A 7,801-nucleotide genomic window follows, 5' to 3' on the forward strand; every position below is an offset into this window, starting at 1 on the left:
AACAGATCTTCTCTCTATATCAAGAGAGTGTTCATTTCAAGGATAACCTTTTAATATGATAGCATAGAAAGTGTCATATTATTTAAAATTTTAAATAATATTGTAATAGATATTTTTAAAATTATAATATTTAATTTAAATTATAAATTCATCAATTTCTTCCCTCTTTTTGTTTTTGGTAAGAAAAATTCATCAATTTCAAATGCATGAATCCTTTATAATTCCTACCCTCTATCACTTAAAAGACAGTGACACGTCGTTGAAAGGATTGCATAAGATTTTTTTTTTTTTTTTTTTTTTCCAAAAAGAAAAATTGTTACAGCATATTGTGGCCTGGTCAAATTTGGTTTAATTCTAAATTTGACCAAGTGTATTAGTTTATTGATTTGTGATCAAAAAGCAAAAGCCCTTTTAATGACAGTAGTGGAGGCCACTCTCACAGGAGGGTAATACCTCGAGCTTTGTTCCCATTAACAGGATGAATCAGTGGACCTCAACAAAAGGTGATTACAAACTCCATTGAGAGCTCCATTGCATGCCAGGAGACAATCTTGAGGCGAACAACTCTCTCCTATCCTATGTGCTAGCCTACCATGCTCTGAAGATATAAAAATCCTTAATCATGACTTTCCTTATCTTTAAAAAAAGGAGCTGTGTCTTGCAAATTATTTTGATTAAAGTATATAATTTCCTCATAAGATAATGACACTTTCCTTTATTTTTTTTTCTTTCTTATTCGTAAAAATGATACTTTTCTTGTTAGCACTTAGCAGGATTTTTTTTTTTTTTTTTTTTTTTTTTATGGGTCTTCTTAATGACCATAAAAGTACGAATGATTTGCCTAGGGATAAGAACTATCATTAGGCTAATCTTCTAGATTTGATTGGTATTTACGCAATTTTATCATGCGCTACCCTACTTAAGAAAAAGCATTCTCTAAGTGTAAGCTGAAAGTTCTTTCTCAAAGTATTTGATCCTTGTCAAGATAATGACCAACAACACCATACCATTTCGGGTCTCAAGAATAGCCAGACACCCCAAACCAGTATCATTACAAACAACCAAAAAAATGCAATAGATCTGGATTAAACATAAAAGGATCATCAAAGGATTTCTTATCACTTGCAACATGTTAAGGTATAATATTTTCAATGTGACTTAGTTGACATGATCATAGTTTGTCACCTCAATTAAAAAGAAAAACTAAATTTCACCTCACCTAATTACTAATGGAAGCCAAATCCTAATTACTAATGTAACTTAGTTGGCATGATCTAACTTATACCTAGTGTAACTCTAAGCAATGTTACATTACCTAATAATTTGTTATTAAATTCATATTTTGAAAATCTCATCGTTAGATTACTTGTTCTATATGGTTTTAACATGCATGATAGTTTTCATGTTAATCGGATGTTATTTACCATTAGATCCATAAATTCATCTTTTTTTCATCATCTTAATCACAAAAAAATTGAATTTAAACAATTGATTAATAGCATAATTATTGATTTTTTTTATCATCTTGAAATTTTGCAAATATAGAGAATATACGAAGCATCCAATTAAAAAAATATTGACCGGTGTAACATTATTTAAAGTTATACCATTTATAACTTGAACTCAATATATATATATATATATTGTGTGTGTGTGTGTGTGTAAATTTCTTTCAAACTTCTCCTCACCTTAGTCTTTAGACCTCTAATGAAATCTATCACTGAAGTCCTTAGATATCTATCGTTGTTGACCTTATCATGTTGTAATTCAAAATAACTATAACCACTCATCAAAGCTCGATCTCTAGGTTTTGGAATGTTTTCAAGAACCCACAGAGGATTTGGGCAATGACTAGGTTTGGGTGGGGCTTGGAAGAGACGGGGTTATGCAAGGACTTGACAATCGGGTTAGAAAAAGGTGAGAGCCAGGAACTTGGTGTGAGACGCTCTGGATGGTTGATGACAATGATATGAATCTATTTAGCCTTTGCTTTCAGAAATTGTCTCCACAATCACTGATTCACTACGGCTTCTTGAAAATAATTATCCGCCCAAGAAGTCCTACTTGAGAAAGAGAGAGAGAGAGAGAGAGAGAGAGAGAGAGAGAGAGAGAGAGCTTTTTGGGGACATAATCGTTGTCATAAGGTATGGGAAAACACAAATTTGTGAAATTACATGATATGGTCGATAATGATGTAGATTTGGAGGACTTTAGTGACATGGATTTCACCAAAGGTTTGAATTCCAAGTTGTAGTTAGTTAGTTAGTTACCCCATTTTGCAACTGTTGTTTATCCTAATACAAGGGCAAAAAGTAACTTATAACATAAGGAAAAATTGTCAATTTGAACATTGTATAAGCAAAAGCTTAATTAACAAACTTTTAAGTCTTAACGATCAAAATGACACATATTAGACGACAAGGAAATAGGCCAACTCATTTGTTAGCAAAATATGCGTCAAGCATTGACGATTATATGACTTGGATGGAAGAGAATCCTTACTTTTAAGAGCAAGCTCTTCTCCATGATATCTTGTATTTCATGATTTTAATAAAGTTTGAAGTCTTCCTATCCAAAAAAAAAAAAAAGACACATTAATTGCAAAAATCAGGCCATCATATCATAAGATCAAACCATATCAAGTTTTAACTGATAATTCACTTTTATTGTTTTTATTTTTATCTAAATTGAAATCTACTCTAATCTAATCACATCCTTGAAACCTAAGATTAACAACTTGTAATTATGGGTGATTAACTATGTGTCAAAAAAAATTTAATAGATAATTAGGATTTTTAGATAATTAATTGAATTTAAATTTTATTGAAATTCCCTTAGAATTTTTTTTTTTTTTTTGAGAAATAATTATAACATGCTGCTAACCCCGCAATTCGAACTATTTCTCTCCTAGACTCCCAAATACATAAGCATGGAAAGGTGCCAATTCAATTACAAGTCATTTGACCCTTAAAATAATATTTGACCATAAATGACTAAAAATCATATCTAAAACTCGTAATTATCTCAAAAATTAATAAATTAAAAATATGAAGCAAAATCAAAATAAGTGGGAAATTAGAAACACTGGGTCAAAGAGCCGATTGACACTTCGACTAGAAATTAGAGTGTCAATCGGCAATTAGAATGAGTGCAGCAACAATTGATGCCTCTAAGTCTCTAACTCGATTTTTCAGATGTTTCTTTTCTTCAAATCTTTTGATATGGACACTCATCCTATCGACTTGAAAGATAAATATGAATTGAGATAGCACTAGAAATAAAGTTTGAATCAAACTCTATAACTATGAGCATCAATCTTTATAAATAAAGGGGCTACTCAACAGAAAAATAAAAAGAAAAATAAAAATAAATTCAATCTTTATCATTCTTTTAGAGAGACATTGGTGTCTGTAAATCCTGTATGTTAGCAACACCACTCTCTGTAAGATCCACAAAATTTTTATGCTTTAAATTCCACCAAAATAATGCTCAACCATCTCCAAATCACAAACATGAAACCCTAATTCATAGGATTTCCAACTCGACACCCAAACATTCAACTGATCAACAAGTAACAGGGCACCAACCAAGCACAATTCCTCTTGAAGCTCAAGGAATGAATCCATGGAACACTTAAAGGAATGAGATGTTGCACCCTATGAATGAAGACTCAATTCCATTATTGGACCTCCACCAATTCCATCTTTGCAATAGACGTACATATAGGTATAAAATCTTAATTCAAATTAATTTACGACGCACTTAAATTTTTTTGCATTGCTATCAAATTTCCCGCGCAACATGATTTGCTTTGACGACATAAGATGATTAACGTGATAACCATGCAAACATAGATTATGGTTTCAAACATGCTTTAATGATACTCACAAAATATGGAATAAATGATGAACATGAAATCTATTTTTTGCAATCGTGCTGAATTTTTTTTTCCCATGATCACGTGTATTATTTTCATTCAGCACATGTTTGGAATGTTATATTATGTTTGTGTTTGTGTGACATGAATCCATGGCCATTATATGCTAGAAAACCAATTTTAGTTGGGCATAATGAGTGTTTAATCTCTTCCCATTTTCAAATGTAGACTCCAAACTTATATCAATGGTTCTAGACCATGCTCATCCATTTTTTTATACATTTTTTAGAATGTAACTAAGAACCAAAATAATTTACTTTAAAAAAAATGTACTTAGAAAGCAAAGTTCTGTAATTTTCTATGTTATTATGTTATATTTAAATGTAAATTTAAAGATTTCAATAAAATAATATATTTCATTTTTTTAATTATGAAAAATAAATAGAAAAGTCAAAAGATGTTCTAAGGGTATTGATTTATGAAATATTTTTGGAAACCTTTTATAAGAAATGAAAAACAAGTTTTTTTTAAATTTATATTTTTCATAAAAGTAGTATTAATTTTTTTTAAATGATTCATTAATAAGTGTTTAAGGACCATCATTAAACGGACCCCCAAAAAAAAAAAAAATTGTTGCTTGCACACAATTATAAAGAATCTGTTCTTAATATACTATTTTATTCTTGCAAATATCTATCATTGTACTACTCATCCCAATGTCCTAAAGGCTAAAGGTTCTTTAATTACAAAGAAGATCTTGCACCAGCCGTTTTTCGACATATAATGTCTAGAAATCATTACAAAGTGGAAAAGCAAAAGAAAAAAAAATGAAAAAGCATGAACCCACTAATTGTATTCTTTTTAGGGGTCATTTATGCGTCAGTGTTCAAACGTATGTACTTTCCAAAGGCAATGCTATCTTTCCTTATTCATTGCAACACTAGTGTCTCAGCCAAGACAAGCTTCAACACCTCAAACTTAAAGAGAGAGAAAGATGTTGGGCATGACAAAAGGATTGATATAGAGACAAAGTTTCCACAGCTTGAGCTTTTGGCAGTCTTTAGGAAAAGAAAGCAGTAGGCAACGGCTGTTTTTCTATGAGGCCACCAACTTTTGACAGCTCTTCTTTCTATTGTCTAAGTGGATTTTACATGAAAGTAAGGGACTTCTCGGATCACCAACTCCCCCAATAACCAACGTATAATTGAATCATCTCTCTTTCTCTCTCTCTCTCTCTCAAGCATCATCTGAAGAAGACTGGTCTTGGATCCCTCAATAAACACTACTTCCATGTCATACCTATTAAACCAGAATTAGATTCCTATAAAGTCATAAGTGTGTGTGTGTGTGAGAGTGAGGCTAGCTTTCAAGTGGGGCTCGTATGTAGGCATCGACTTGGACGTAGGAGAAGACCAGTCAAAAAGAGGAGGTAACATGGAAAAATAAACATTAAAAACAAAAGTTAATATACTGGTGTGTGAATGGTTATATGGTTATTATTTTTGAAAGAGACCTATTATTACTAGCACTTAGGAAAAAGAGAAATTGTTTTGATCACATTGTATATATTATGTAGCGGATTAAATAAGTTTAGTGGACTTATCAATTATTTATTCAAATTAATCACTCGTAATTAATTAACACAAGCATGGATTGGAACTCACCATGTGTAAAGTTTTAAACAATAAAGTAAAGAATATAAATAATATGATGACCAAGTGAAAAATTAATGGAGAACCTTCGAAGGAAACCATTATAGGGGTTCTCTAACCCAATAAAGAATTCATCAGTAAAAATGAAGTCTTGCAATTTGAAATGAGCCCTTATCCTTAGATAAACTCCAAATAACTTGAATTTTTTAATTCTTAAAACCTTCCACGAACTGTGTTCTTGACTCTAAGAACCACCTTATCTCTACAGCAACACACCATGGACGAGTCTATAGCATCAACTCTTGATCACCAAACAATAAACATTGATTGGGAATTTTCTAAACTCACGAGATGATGAAAATTAGGGTTAGGTTTTCTATATTTGAAGTGCATGACAAAATCTCTCTAAACGTCGACTAATGACATGCTTTAAAGTGCCTCATACACGTTTGTATGTAGGTTAAGAAAACAAAGGTAACAGGAGACTTAAAAAAAATTTAGATTCCATGATACATGATTCTCAATCAATCGAGCTGCTTTTGAGGAATTGTTAAGAACCTTCTTTCAATTGATCGAGCTGCGATTGAAAGGCTATCAAAGACACTGGTTCGATTAATTGAGCATTGATTGAAGAATTGTTGAAAACGTCAATTTCTATCTTTTCTGAGTTACATCTTGGAGTTGTAATTTACTAATTTTCAACTCTTAATGACACATTATAGACTCAATCAAAATTACATTGTCATAGAATGCCAATCTAAAACCTAAAACCTTTTTTTTAACATAGCTTCAAATAGAGAACATATTGAATCCACAACATCAAAACCTAAATGTACCTTCACATTTAAAAAATAATAATAATAAATAATAAAAACCAACAACTAAATGTACCTTCTGGCTGAGTTTCGTGGAATTGCCTTCAAAATGCTAGCAGAAACCCACAAAGCACATGACAAACTCGTGTAACCGATTGGTGAGGTAAACTTTTCAATATTTCAATCCATATAAGGTATTATGTCGATTGAACTGGACAAGTGTATTGTATGAGCATATATTGAGTCTCACATAAGGTATTATTTAGCCAAATTAATTGAGATATGTAAGTGATTACTAGGAATTTCAATTGTAACTTGACTAATCATTTTGGGATAAACACAGATGTGGCTAACACTTTTATTGTGTCGTTATAATTTATACTAGCCAAAATTAGAAATTTTCCTTTCTAAATCTTTCCATGATTACAACATTGCACTCTCAGCACTTTTGATATTAGAGACATCCCTTTTTTCTTCCTAAATTTCCCTTCCTATAAACTTGAACCATAAACCATGATAGTAAGGGCCCTTTTGGTACTGTTGTTTAAACAGTAGTTTTCAAGTTTTAATACCATAACACGTATTTTCATAACATTTTTTAACTCACACGTATTTCCATAACACTTAAAAACGTTACTAAAAATCTCTTACCAAATGAGTCCTAAGTTTTAGTGAAACCACATTCATCTGTATATGCTCAAAACATGGTTCCTATCTTTACTGGTGAGAGTTGTGATTTTTGGAGAACATATGTAGCTTGTTTTACTTCTTGCTTTTGACATTATGATAGAACTTAGAAGCATGCTTAGGGTGTGATTGATACGTTAGACATGCCTATATGTGAATGACATGTTAGAAACATGCCTATGATGTGGATTGAGTGTTTTAGGAACATGTTATATCACTTCATTTTGATATGTCATTGGTGTTGATATGTGTGTTGTTAGCTTTACTTTTTGCAATTCTCACATAAATAATAAAGATCTCACCGAGAGAACCCTTTTTAATACATGGCTATGACATACATAAAAAGAGGCTAATTCACTTGGTGGACTGTCTTAGGTATGTAATACCTTCCTATACTAGTACCTTAGCTCCGAACTCATATTTAGTTAGTTAGACTTCTTCATAGGGTCTAAAATCAATTCTTGGATCTAAATTAGGTGGCTACTCCCACTCTTCTCCCTAACCTTGAATTAATGACATACTCATGTGTTCATATATAGGATGGGCCCACACTAGGCTGCATTGTTTGGGGTGCTTACACGTAGAATTCGATAGAATTGTAATTATAATTCATTCTTTGTTTTGTTAAGTAGAGTATTATGACAAATACTATTATCAAGTTTCTTTTTTTATTTTTTTCGCACATGAAATAACAGAGTCATAATAGATTGACCCGACGGTTAAAAAACCAAGGTTATATGTTTTGCAACCTATTTAAAACATTCCCCTTT

This window comes from Quercus suber, unplaced genomic scaffold, assembly GCF_002906115.3.
Source record: "Quercus suber isolate HL8 unplaced genomic scaffold, Cork oak 2.0 scaffold_311, whole genome shotgun sequence".
In the NCBI taxonomy this organism is placed as follows: domain Eukaryota; kingdom Viridiplantae; phylum Streptophyta; class Magnoliopsida; order Fagales; family Fagaceae; genus Quercus; species Quercus suber.